Source organism: Hypanus sabinus, unplaced genomic scaffold, assembly GCF_030144855.1.
Source record: "Hypanus sabinus isolate sHypSab1 unplaced genomic scaffold, sHypSab1.hap1 scaffold_358, whole genome shotgun sequence".
NCBI classification, from domain to species: domain Eukaryota; kingdom Metazoa; phylum Chordata; class Chondrichthyes; order Myliobatiformes; family Dasyatidae; genus Hypanus; species Hypanus sabinus.
Genome location: NW_026781256.1, coordinates 69954 through 84380, shown reverse-complemented (window position 1 = coordinate 84380; position 14427 = coordinate 69954).

Here is a 14427-nt window from a genome sequence, read left to right as displayed (position 1 = left end):
GCACTGCCTGAGTCACTGGTGGAGGCAGATACACTAGTGAAGTTTAAGAGAATACTAGACAGGTATATGGAGGAATTTAAAGTGGGGGGTGGTTATATGGGAGGCAGGGTTTGAGGGTCGGCACAACACTGTGGGCCGAAGGGTCTGTAATGTGCTGTACTATTCTATGTTTTATGTTCTAGTAACCTACCAACCGTTGGGAGAACGACGCGGTCGCCGGGGAACGTACATGCTCCTTGCAATCAGCGGTCGGAGTTGAACCCGTGTTGGTTGTGTAGTAAAGAAGCTGTGAAAACCACCGATTCTCACAGGTTATTTCAAATGAGGAAGGCAATTATTATCGCCCGTTTCAAGTCCTTAGATTGTCACAGTCACCCTAACCGACCATGCCAAAGTGTATTCTAACGGCAGATGATGCTTTTAATCCAAATCTCTTTCTTTTCTTTTGTAATTTATTTTTTTATTGAAGTTCATCATCAAACATGTCCATAAGATGTATTTCAGACATTGTACATTTATATCATATAATCATATATATCACAAATCTCCACATTGTATTATCTGAGGTATACACTTATGGAAAAGAGTGGAAAGAAAAAACTAGAAAAATGAAAACAAAACTTCATACAAGTATGGAATAATCTTTTTTTTATACAATATGTTCATTAATGTGTGAGAATATAATCAGTCATATGAGGCATTATGTAGTTAAACCGTTTTTCCCAGTATGAATCAAATTGTTCCAGCTTATAATTAACAGGTGCTGTTATCTTCTTCATTTTGGAAATGTCCATTGTAATTTCCATCCATGTATTTAAAGTTAGGCTCTCCTGTGCTAACCATTTCCTAGTAAAAGTCTTTTTACCAGCCACCTAAAGGATATTCATTAAGTATTTATCTCTTTTCAAACATTCTTGAGGTATATACCCAAAATATATGGTCTTACTCTCTAAGGGTATTAAAGATGTCTTGTAGGGCATTGTGTATTCCCCTCCAATAGTCTTTGATATCAGGGCTGTCCCAAAAAATATGATAATGATTTGCATTTTGATTTCCACAATTTCTCCAGCAAACAGGGAGGTTACAATCATAATGGGAGTTCTGAGAATGTGTAATAACATATCTTAATTAAATAAGATATCAAGTTTTTCCATCCGAACTCCCTCCATTTCTGTGAACTGATACACTTCCATTGATATCTCCATATTATTGTCCATTCTTCCTCAGATATAATTATCCCTCCTCCCTTCTCCCATTTTGTTTTAATGTATGAAGTCGAATGTGTGTTAACATTTGACAAATCCTTATACATGCATGAAATGATTCTACTCCCGTTATCTGAATTATACCCCGCGATGTGCGGCCCTCAGAATGCCCCTATTGCCCCTTCGCTATCTTCTTTTCAAAAATCCCTCCAGCTGAGCAGAGTTCACCATCTCCTCTCTGTCTGTGGCATGTATAAATATACACATTGTTTTCCCAGTAAGTATTTTGTGCTCGAGATAGCGTGAAGCGTATCACTGATGGTCAGTGGGGAAATTATCCGTCTTGATTCAGTCCATCTCACTGCACAGATCAAATCCAGCTGCCTTTTCCAGCATCTATCTTTATTCATTCCTGATCTCGGTGTCTAACTTTGTTCATTCCCGATTTATTAGGAGGATGAGTTGTGCCAGGTGTCGGCAGCGGTTTGCGAATGCAAGGCGGGGGTGGGGTGAGACATCGGGATGGGGTATTGCTTTAGAATTGTCTACGTGTCCGAGGATACGTGGCGCGGGGAGGTTTTGTAGTCCGTGGGGTGTTGCTGAGGGTCAGAGGGTATTTGGTTCGCTGGTTTGCTGGCCGTACTGGAGCTTGCAATTGAGAATTGTTTTGTGTGGTGGTGTTTGGGATTATAGATAGGGTTAAAGCGTCAGTACGTGGGCAGCGGCGGAATTATCCGTTTTGTCTTTGTCGACCTGTTCAGTGGAAATTCAGTGCCATCGCACCACTCCACACTGGAATGCTCCACACCTTCATTCACGTGTTTGATTAATCGTTTGTCTTTCTGGGAATGTCTGTTTCTGCATATCGTATCTGTGTGGGTGAAGTTTTCCTGAACCTCAACGCCCTGGCACAAGACCAGTCCGCTAATTGCTCACCTGGGCTAAAGTCCTCATTCCCGACAGTGTTTGCAGAACTTAAAAGACAGCCGACACCCGCCGACAGTGTGGTTAAGAACGGATCCTTCTCTTTATCAGTCGATGCGTTGAGTTCAAAGGTCAGAAAGTAATGTTGCACCTTCAGAAAAATTGAGTTTGGCCGCAACTGGAGAAAATTCGGTCCCCTTGTGCTGACGATTTTCTGAATGGAGTGAAGATATTTTAAACAAAATACTGAGGTGCAAACGGACTTTGGAGTCCTTTTGCGGGATTCCCAAAAGGTCAATTTGCAGGCGGATGAAGGCAAATGTGATGTTAGCATTCATGACAAGATGTCCAGGATATGAAAGCAAGGATGTAAAGTTGAAAACTTATAACATTTTTAAAATCTTTCTTGGTATTTGTCATTATTAATCATTGATCTTATGAAGTGTGTGAGGGCTGGCATTTGTTGTCATAGGCTTGTGGAGGGCGAGAAGTAAATTGAATTGACTTTATTACCCTGATCCTTCACATACTGTGGTGTAAAAATCTTCACGTTACGTTTCCGTCTAAATGTGCAATGTGCAATTTGTAGTAATTTATAATAAATAGTATGCACCATGAGATTGGGACGGGTTATTGTTTTAGAATTGTGTATGTCTCGAAATGCCCACATCTTTCTGCAAACTGCTTCAACGGTGCCTGATTTTCTTGGAATCGACGTTCATCATTAACCTATCTGTTCTGCGTCGGTGCAGATCCTGGCATCGGTTGTGTTCCGCATTTCCAGCCTATCTTTAAACTTCTCATTCCTTGTTGTCCCATTTCTTTCGTGCTAAATAGTTTTAATCATTCAGGCGAAGAACACTACTGAATAGAAATGGTTCATTTGGCTCAGCTAGACCGTGACGAAGAACCATGGCTCGGAATTATGCCGGGGTTAACGTTTTAATCATCCCTCTTGTGCCTGTCGATCTCATGAATGGAAGTTCAGTGTAACTGCAGCCTGGCCCACGCTCCGGTCAACCTGTTTCAAACGAATGTGTTTTTCTTGGAAATTATGTTGGTAATTAACTTTTCCTTGAGGTGTGTGACTCAGCCCAAAGACCACACTCCCTCTCTGAGGTGTGGGGCCCGAAACTGTTGACAATACTCCAAGGGCGGCCTGACTAATGTCTCATGAAGGTTCAGCGTTACCTCCGGGCTCTGACCTTCTGTTCCACTTGAAATCAATGCCAACATTTCATTTGCCTGCTTCACCACAGACTCAGCCCGTGAATTAACCCTCTGCGAGTCTGGCACGAGGACTCCGAAGACGGTTTGTACCTGTGATGCAGGCCCCCGCCGCTTTGAAGTCCCTGCTTAGTTTTCTTTTCATAATCATTCAGTTTGCTTCGGAGCTCCGCACAGTTCACTTCGATTGAATTGTAATCATAATGTTTGTCTTTTGCTCGTTCGGTGAATGCAGCGACCTGCTCTCTGGGCTCTGTACTGGCTCAATGCTGCTGGTTTTGCAGCGCGTCGTGGGCTTTTGCGTTTCTTTCCCAACCGATCAGTAAACGTCTGTACTCGCCTTTTCATCTGCCCACTGTTGATGAAACTGACCTCACGGTCTTATCTCCAAATTACATATTCCCGGTTTTCACTCACCCTCAGGAATTCTCTGGATTTCAGCCTATTCTCAATCACCTTACAATGGCGGCATTTCTGTCTGATGCTTTCATTAATTTTATAAAACTGAGACGATGGCGAGACGGGGTTCTTTTTTTCAATCTTTTTCCGAAATGTATATATTCCATTTTTATATACTACGATCAGCTTTTATTTTTCTTCAGCTTTATTAATTGTATACATATTAATCTGTTGATGTTTTGTAACATTTTACAGCTGTAGAAGATCATGTACCAATGAAAAGATTCTAAAAATGAAAATGATTTATTCAGGTGGGAGCTCTTAGTACGTTTCACAGATTTGGTTATTGTTTTAATTGGATCGTATTTTTAACTACTTTTATGACGTTTACCGCGATCTCGTAATGTTAATAGCTTGCAACCGAAGTTTAAATAACTTGTCCTGCAACCCAGAGATTCCTCGCGGGTTTCCACGTGTTCTGCCCCATCACATGTACGTGTGAGATCTATAGTGAGATCCATCGGCCAGGAAGGTGGTGTTGCAACAGTCCCTGGAGAGCGCAGGGCATGCCGGGTCCCAGACCTGATGGTCATCCACTGCAAGCAAGGATGACCGCAGTTTCGGACAACTGATCGTATCACTGGACTCGGAGCTGAGACAACCGCCAGTACTATCCAATTGTGCTCTGGACCCACAGCTTGTCGAGTTATTTATTTAAGCATAGGGCCGGCCGGCCCTTCGAGCTGCGCTGCCCAATCGCGGGACAACTTACAGCGACCAATTGACCCACCAACCGGTGGGAGGAAAGCGGCGCAGCCGCCGGGGAACGTACGTACTCCTTGCAGTTAGCGGTAGGAGTTGAAGCCGCGTTGGTTGTGTAGTAAAGAAGCTGTGAAAACCACGGATTCTCACAGGTTATTTCAAATGAGGAAGGCAATTATTACCGCCCGTATAGTTTAGGCGGGGAAATATTCCACACTATCTGTGATTCTTTCAAGTCCTTAAATTTTCACAGTCTCCCTTACTGGACCATGCCAAAGTGCATTCCAATGGCATATGATGCTTTTAATCCAAGGCTCTTACTAATTTTTTGTAATTTTTTTAAAATTGAGTTTCAACATCAAGCAAACATTTCCATAAGATGCATTTCACACATTGTACATATATATCATATAATCATATATGGCACAGATCTCCACAAAGTATTTATCTGAGGTTTACACTCATAGAAACGAGTGGAAATAAAAAACATGCAAAAGGAAAAAAAGAAAACTATGTACAAGTAAGGAGTAATCTTTTTGTACAATATATTCATTACTGTGTGAGAATAAAATGAGGCATTATGTAGTTAAACTACTTTTCTCAGTATAAATCAAATTGTTCCAGCTTATGATTAACAGATGCTGTTATCTTCCTCATTTTGGAAATGTCCATTGTAATTTCCATCCATGTATTTAAAGTTGGGCTATATTGTGTTAGACAGCAGATTTCTGCAACATCCATGGACACAGGGTCTCAGACTATATTTTTCTGTGTGACTTCCATCATGTGTTTATCGTTAACATCTCGGATAAATGGTTTATATGTAGCAGTGAATCTTAATTCAGGTGCGGACAATGACGGTTTAAATGTTTGAAACACTTTCAGTTCTTCTTCATCAATAGCCACAGATTCGGCTGAGCACTGAAAGTCTCTCAGGAGATTGCCAATCATCTAGCCAATTGCTGTTAGAACTGCCACCACTGGTGTTAGCTTGTTAATACATTGATTGACAACAGTTTCACCTTCAATCCTGGGTGTGCTCACTCTCTTGGTCTGTATTCAAGCAAGCTATGACACGTTTGTCAGTCTTACTGTATTATCGCTGTCCTCCTCACCTGACGCGCTAGGGGTCGCTGTAGTGCCCACGTCATGTCTGGCCTGCAATTCCTCTGAGTTCGGATGGTGTCACTGTCTCGGGAGACTGCCCAAGAGCGGGCTGAAATAATTCGGAATTTCGGACGGGACCGGCGACGGTGGGGTCGGGGGGGGGGGGGGGCTGCGGGGTCGGGTGTATTCTCAGGCTAGAGCTTCAAAGTGGTGTCACTATAAGCGTCACCGGCAGGACCCCGCCCCTTTGACGTCCCTGCTTAGTTTTCTTTTCATAGTCATTCAGTTTGCTTCGGAGCTCCGCACAGTTCACTTCGATTGAATTGTAATCATAATGTTTGTCTTTCGCTCGTTCGGTGAATGCAGCGACCTGCTCTCTGGGCTCTGTACTGGCTCAATGCTGCTGGTTCTGCAGCGCGTCGTGGGCTTTTGCGCTTCTTTCCCAACTGATCAGTCTCTTCACTCGCCTCTTCATCTGCCCACTGTTGATGAAACTGACCTCACGGTCTTATCTCCAAATTACATATTCCCGGTTCTCACTCACCCTCAGGAATTCTCTGGATTTCAGCCTATTCTTAATAACCTTACAATGGCGGCATTTCTGTCTTCTGCTTTCATTAATTTTTATAAAACTGAGACGATGGTTAGACGGGGTTCTTTTTTTCAATCTTTTTCCGAAAAATATATATTCCATTTGTATGTACTACGATCAGCTTTTATTTTTCTTCAGCTTTATTAATTGTCTACATATTAATCTGTTGATGTTTTGTAACATTATACAGCTGTAGAAGATCATGTACCAATGAAAAGATTCTAAAAATGAAAATGATTTATTCAGGTGGGAGCTCTTAGTACGTTTCACAGATTTGGTTATTGTTTTAATTGGATCGTATTTTTAACTACTTTTATTACGTTTACCGCGATCTCGTAATGTTAATAGCTTGCAACCGAAGTTTAAATAACTTGTCCTGCAACCCAGAGATTCCTCGCGGGTTTCCACGTGTTCTGCCCCATCACATGTACGTGTGAGATCTATAGTGAGATCCATCGGCCAGGAAGGTGGAGTTGCAGCAGTCCCTGGAGAGCGCAGGGCATGCCGGGTCCCAGACCTGATGGTCATCCACTGCAAGCAAGGATGACCGCAGTTTCGGACAACTGATCGTATCACTGGACTCGGACCTCAGACAACCACCAGTACTATCCAATTGTGCTCTGGACCCACAGCTTGTCGAGTTATTTATTTAAGCATAGGGCCGGGCGGCCCTTCGAGCTGCGCTGCCCAATCGCGGGACAACTTACAGCGACCAATTGACCCACCAACCGGTGGGAGGAAAGCGGCGCAGCCGCCGGGGAATGTACGTACTCCTTGCAGTTAGCGGTAGGAGTTGAAGCCGCGTTGGTTGTGTAGTAAAGAAGCTGTGAAAACCACGGATGCTCACAGGTTATTTCAAATGAGGAAGGCAATTATTACCGCCCGTATAGTTTAGGCGGGGAAATATTCCACACTATCTGTGATTCTTTCAAGTCCTTAAATTTTCACAGTCTCCCTTACTGGACCATGCCAAAGTGCATTCCAATGGCATATGATGCTTTTAATCCAAGGCTCTTTCTAATTTTTTGTAATTTTTTAAAATTGAGTTTCATCATCAAGCAAACATTTCCATAAGATGCATTTCACACATTGTACATATATATATCATATAATCATATATGTCACAGATCTCCACAAAGTATTTATCTGAGGTTTACACTCATAGAAACGAGTGGAAATAAAAAACATGCAAAAGGAAAAAACAGAAAACTATGTACAAGTAAGGAGTAATCTTTTTTGTACAATATATTCATTACTGTGTGAGAATAAAATGAGGCATTATGTAGTTAAACTACTTTTCCCAGTATAAATCAAATTGTTCCAGCTTATGATTAACAGATGCTGTTATCTTCTACATTTTGTAAATGTCCATTGTAATTTCCATTCATGTATTTAAAGCTGGGCTCTCCTGTGATAACCATTTCCTAGTAAGAGTCTTCTTACCAGCCACCAACAGTATATTCATTAAATATTTATCTCTTTTCAACTATTCTTGAGGTATATACCCAAAATATATGCTCTTACTCTCTAAGGGTATTTCACATTTAAAGATGTCTTGTAGGGCATTGTGTATCCCCCTCCGATAGTCTTTGATAACAGGGCTGTCCCAAAAAATATGATACTGATTTGCATTTTGATTTCCACAATTTCTATAGCAAACAGGGAGGTTACTATCATAATGGGATTACACATTATTAAGTTTTTCCATCCGAACTCCCTCCATTTCTGTGAACTGGTACACTTCCATTTATATCTCCATGTTATTGTCCATTCATCATCAGATATAATTATCCCTCCTTCCTTCTCCCATTTTGTTTTAATGTATGAAGTAGAATGTGTGTTAACATTTGACAAACCCTTATACATACTTGAAATGATTCTACTACCGTTATCTGAATTATATGCTCTTCTAAGTAGCTCTATCAAGCATGTACAAGCCTTGGTTACATTTTTAAACTTCCTATTAACATATTGTCGCATCTGTAAATACCGATAAAAACCTTGTTTTCTAATAAATCTTTCTCTTTAAGCATTTCAAAACTGAACAGTGTTCCTTCTTTCATTATGTTGCAAAGAACTGTTATTCCTTTATCTGACCAGTCCTTAAATCCAGCATCCAGTTTATTTGGCGTAAAATCCGAGTCATACGCACACCATTTAAGAATTACAATATCTCCATCTAGATTATATTCTTTTATAGTAGTTTTCCATATTTTAAGATTCAATTTCACCCATAGGTTTTCAATAGTATTTATATACTTCTGCAGGTTGTTATCAGACACAATTGATTGTATGGGGATGGCAGTACTCGCTCCTCAATCTTTTTGCATTGAGCGTCACATGACGGGTTGCACCAACATATTACAGCTCTCAACTGTGCTGCAAAATAATAATCTCTAAGAGAAGGTAGGCTCCATCCCACCTTTTCCGTTGCTAATTGCAAAGTTTTGAGACGAACCCGAGGCTTTTTGCCCTGCCAGATAGCATTCATTGAATTGATTTTAATTACTCTCTATTGGTGGGGTCTGAAAGAGATATAACAGTCTGGGCAGTATATTCATTTTAATAGACTCAGTTCTTGAACTCAGACTGCAAAAAGGAATCAGGTTCAATCAAGCCATTTCTTCCTTATTTTTTATATAAAGGCTGATAATTGCATTCTGATAATTTTGCCAAATCTTTTGGCGAAATGATGCCAAAGTATTTGAAAGACTCTGTGTGCCATGCCCAGGGATATCTACTTTCAATTTCTCTTGCTGGGCTATAGTAATATGAAAGTAATTAGGTTTTATCTATGTTGATCTTGTATCTTGATAATTGACCATATTGTACAAAGGACTGCAACAATTAGGTAAAGAGCATGTTGGTTGCCCTAGATAGATCAAAATGTCATCCGTGTAACAAGCCAATTTATGCTCTGTCCCTTTAATAGTAATTCCCCGATATCTTCATTTTGTCTGATGTATTGAGCTAATGGTTCCAGATATAACGCGAAGAGTAGCGGTGACGATGCACAACCCTGTCTCGTGCTGTTTTCTAGGGTAAGACTATTTGATAAATATCCATTGATTTTAATCCTAGCAGTAGGGTTATCATGGAGTGTCTGTATAGTTTTAACAATTGTGTCTTGGAAAACAAATCTATGTAAAACTCTGTAAAGAAAATTCTAATTAACCGAATCAAATGCTTTTCAGCGTCCACGCTTATCACTATTGCTTCGATTTTTTTTGTATGTCATCCATAAAATGAAGTGTCCTTCGTATACTGTCTTGTGTTTGACGTTGTCGGATAAAGCTTGTCTGATCGTCACGTATCAGTATGGTTAGAAACTCCTCTAATCGTTTGGCCATGATGGAGGTAAATAATCTGTAATCCGCATTAAAGTAGATATTGGACTAAATGACCTGCATTCCATTTTATTCTTGCCTTTTTTCGGTATAGCTGAGATTATCGCTTCCTTCCAACTGGGTGGCATTTGTGCCTTTTTTATAGCCCAGTTCAGTGTGGGGAGTAAAACAGGAATTAACTCATTTTTAAATCCGTTGTACCACTCTGCCGTATACCCATCTGATCCTGGCGACTGGCTTAACTTAAGCCTACTAATTGCAGTTTTTAAATTCAACTTCAGTTATGTCAGCCGTCATCGTTCTATTTTGTTCTTCGCTTAAAGTGGGTAACTCTATAGAATTCAGGAAGGTGTCCATTTGGGTTATGCTTCCCTCTGGAACTCTGGAATATAGCGGTTTGTAATACCCTTCAAAAGCTTCTTGAATTTCACTTAGCTTTTTTTAAACATTTTTGTTCTTGGATCTCTAATTCTATGAATTGTATTTTCTGCTATCTTTTTTTTTCAGTTTCCACGCCAGTAGACTTAGATCGAATTTCATGTATTGTCTGTTTCAGAAACATTATTCTTTTCTTGATTTCTTGCACAGCCAAACTATTAATTTCATTCCTATTTTTAAAGAATTTCCACTAATGTATCCTGTGCCAAATTCAATCTGTGCTTTTTCTCTAATTCCTTCAGCCTATTTTGTAATTCCTCCGATGTTTTATTCCTTATTTTTTTCTCTTATATGGGGATATCGCTGTAATTTTCCGTCTTAAGACAGCCTTTAGAATATCCCATCAATTTAGAGGTGTAACCTCTCCATTATCATTGAACTCTAAGTAGAGACCAATTTCTCTTTTAATTTGTTTCTCAAAGTACGGATCATTGAGTAGACTTGAATTTAGTTTCTAAATAGCATTCTTTGGTTGTAGGTCAAAATCAACAGATAAATATATAGGTGCATTGTCACTTACATCTATTGTTCAAATTACACAGGTGATTATTTTGTCTTTATCTTTTCCAAATGTTATGAAAATCTATTCTGGTATATACAGAATAAGGAGCAGAATAATGAATGTAATCCCTTCTGACGGGGAAAAGGTCCCTCCATATATCAAATAAACCAACATCCTCAAAAAGTGTATTAACTTTTAGACCCGGCCCTAAATTCTAAGATCTCTCCCGCATGCGCAATCACTCGCAGCATGTCGAGAAAGGCGGCTGAGAAAATGAGACCACCGCCGAGAGATTTAATCGTCTCGCAACACTCTCCAAAACAACCTTCCCGGCATTCTCCAATGCCCCCAAAGTCGGGTTCTTTATAAATTTGTCTATTTCCATCTCTTCTGGTTTCCCGTCTGGTTACCTACGCAACCAGAACAGATAATGGACATATACCCCGAATCACTGGCTCCCTATTTGTTAAATAAATCCCGGACGAGCCCCCAATTTGTTACGTGCCCCTTAACTGGGTGTCTAACCAGCAGAGAAGGAAGTATCCGTTGGAATCTGCTGGTACTATTTTCAAATAGTGTTTATTAGTAAGATACACAAATCAATATCAATAATGCAAATATATTGATAATACACGTTAGCAAAACTAAACCTAAAAGTGTGGGTATAATAATAATCAATAATAAACAAGCTCTGTCAATGTCTAGTGGATAATGAATTGTCAAATGTCAATATAAGGTTCAGTTCAGTTCACACATGCTGAGGTAGATGTTGGTCGTTGTGTTGTAATTGTTGGAGAGAGAGAGAGAGCAAGATGTAACAACTACAGGCAGGCAAACCTTCCTTTACGTTCTTGATCCGTCGATGTGTTGTGGCCATTCAGGTATCACCCCTCTGTCCTTCAGCTAGATCGTTCTCCTGTGGTGGACTCGTCACTCTGGCATGAGTGGACACACACACAAGCCCCCACCGGCCCTGCTATAAAGCTGTGGGTTAAACTGACCGATCCTTTGTTCGGTCTCCGATGCCCCACACCTTCACGTGGATTCCAACACTCAAGCAGCGCTCAATAGTTTTTCTCCTGGTGTGCCTGAGGGGTGTCTCCCCAGAACTCACTTTTATCCTTACTCACGTGGTCTCAGTTGTCCATCAATTTTGAATGACTGTGTCCATCAAACCAGCCCACTGCGGCAGTCCACTGAGGAATTTTAATGAACAGGATGGTACAAGGTGAACAACACTCTCAGAACCCATAAGTTTTTCAGAAGTCATAATATGGTAGATCAACAAGTTCACTCCCCTGCTTTATCTCTCTTATCTGTAGCAGATGTTCCAATTTTAGCATGTTTTCTCTTACATCTCTCTCTCTCTCATTAGCAGGATAGCAACAGTAACGGTTTGTGATTCTCCAAGGGGGGGGGGGTCATGGGCAACTCTGCACCCTTCTGCCCATCAGAGCTGTTCATTCTTCGTAACTCTGGCGTCCACATCTGACATAGGGAGTGTGTTTATAATCCATCTGCACCGAGTATAGGACGGGTATATTCCAGTATGACGAAATGACAAGATTGGCAGCGTCAGAGAACCTAAAATATCGTGAGAAGTGATGAATTTAGTCAATCAGGAAAAGGAAAAGTATGTAAAGCTCAGGAAGGTCAAATCAAACAGAGCCGTCGAGAATGTGTGTGAGGTCCTTAATGAGTAACTCACATCAGTATTTACCAAGGAGAAAGACAAGGAGGATAGGGAGATCAGTGCGGAGAGTACAAGTATACACAGGCATTTTGAAGTAAGGGAGGAGACAGTGTTGGGTCTCTTAGAGCGCATTAAGGCGTATACGTCTCCAGGCCCTGATGGGATATACCCCAAGTTACAAAGAGTGGCAAGTGAAGAGATTGCTGGGCCCTTGAGCAATATACTTGTGACCAGCCTAGCCACAAGCAAACTCCGGGAGAACTGGCTAGTACCTCATCTTGATCCGTCATTCAAGACGTGATACAGGGAATAATCCTGATGAACATTGAAACTGCCGAGAGACAGTCGGCTATGAACCAAGTGCTGATAAATGGGACCAGTGTAGACAGTGAGTGGATGGTCAGAACAGTTAAGGACAGCCAAAGGCTGTTCCCGTGCTGTGTGATCCTCCACTCCGAACACGCTGAATTAAAGATGGTGGCACCACAAGGCATTGATTTCAAAACTCCACATCCCATTCCAATTTGAAATAAACCAGACTGAACTGAATCCCTTTGTCACCACTGCGAATATCTGTTTCTGTCAAGGTAATATACAGTTCGGACACTTCAGCTAAACAACTGTCAATTGATGAAGTTCCTGTGTCTACTTCGATTAATGTTGCTTCCTTACAGCAAAACTAACCCTCTCGCTGGGTCAGAATCAGTGATTAAACCTGTCCCAAACACTATGATTTCACCTGCACATTACTTGCACATTGTAACTTGAACCATCTCACTGAGGGTCTGATGGAGACACAACCCCTGCCCTCAACACATGTGATCACATCTACCCTGCTTCTGTCATTTCCAATTCCATCAGATGGTTTTCCGATTCACCCTGAAGGTTATGGTACATTCAACTCGTTCTCAGAGCTGACAAACCGTGTCTTCCCACTGCCTCTTCCACCTCTTTCCTCCACCTCCAGGGAAGCTGCATTTCCGTAAGACCATAAGACCTCCTTCCAATCAGGCACTGATTCATCAATGCTGGAATCTTTCCTGTGATACCATGGGCTCCTAGCTTGCTTAGCAGCCTCAAGTGTGGCACCTTGTCACAGGCCTTTCGAAAATCCAAGTACACAACATCAACGTAGTCACCTCTCTCTGTCCTGCTTGTTCTTTCTTCAAATAAAAATAGCCGAACATCCTGCTACTAATTCAATAAGCCAGCAACAACCTCCGACAAATAAGAGACCCCGTGAATTTAATGTTTCGAGTTTTTCCATCGTTCACTGATTGATGTATGTGCAAAGTAAATGCGATGTCAGGCAAATTCAGCAGCGGGAAATGGTCTCAAATGCAAATGATGGCGCTGCGATCCTGCAATTTGCTTCCAGTAAGTGAAAAATACACTGAAGGAGAAGGGCATCCATATCTTGCTGTCGACTTTGACCCGTAGTTATCTCTGGGAGATAGCAATCTCGCCACAGTCTCTCCCCATTGCTCATTACCCGAAGTTTACAACTGCGGGCAACTGTTAAAGATGGATTTTAAATTGGCCAACTTAAAATCAGTGCAAGCCCAGGCTAAGGGGGCACAATTAAATCTGTAGAAAGGGAATGTCCGCTGATCAAAAGAGAACATTATTCCAAATGCATAATATTCCATCAAAGTGAAGAGCGCCCTTGCTTCTGCTCACTCTGTGCAATAAACCCACAGCGATCTTTGCCCTGAGCTGTCGCTGGAGTTTATAATCTGACAATAAACTGCTCCCAAGGTGAACAATAACTCAAAGCGACGGCACCAGCCGAACGGAACCAGGATGCGGGTTATGATTCCTCTCTGGAGGTGGTAAAATGTCGCGCACTGAAGTATTAATTCTAGTTCGGACCACAAGTTTGAAAGACTCATTCAAGCAAGGTGAGTCTTTGTGTGGTTTAACACAAGCGTTGTGGAACAAGGTGTAGCGTTACATGCTGAATAGACTGAAGTTCAGGTTTATGAGCGTGTTATCAACTGAACATTGCTCAGGGTGTGTTCACTTACTGTTAGTGACATAAAATTCAGATACTCGGATTCACTGAAACCAGACCCAGGAGTCCAGCAGCAGGTAGGAACATGGACTGTATTCGGGAATGTTAAGGTGTTTTATTAATCCTACTTGTAACGGCAGTACTTCTAATATTTCTACCATATCGATATTACCACTGAAATCGCGCGGCTTTACGGATCTGCGATCTCGATTATTCT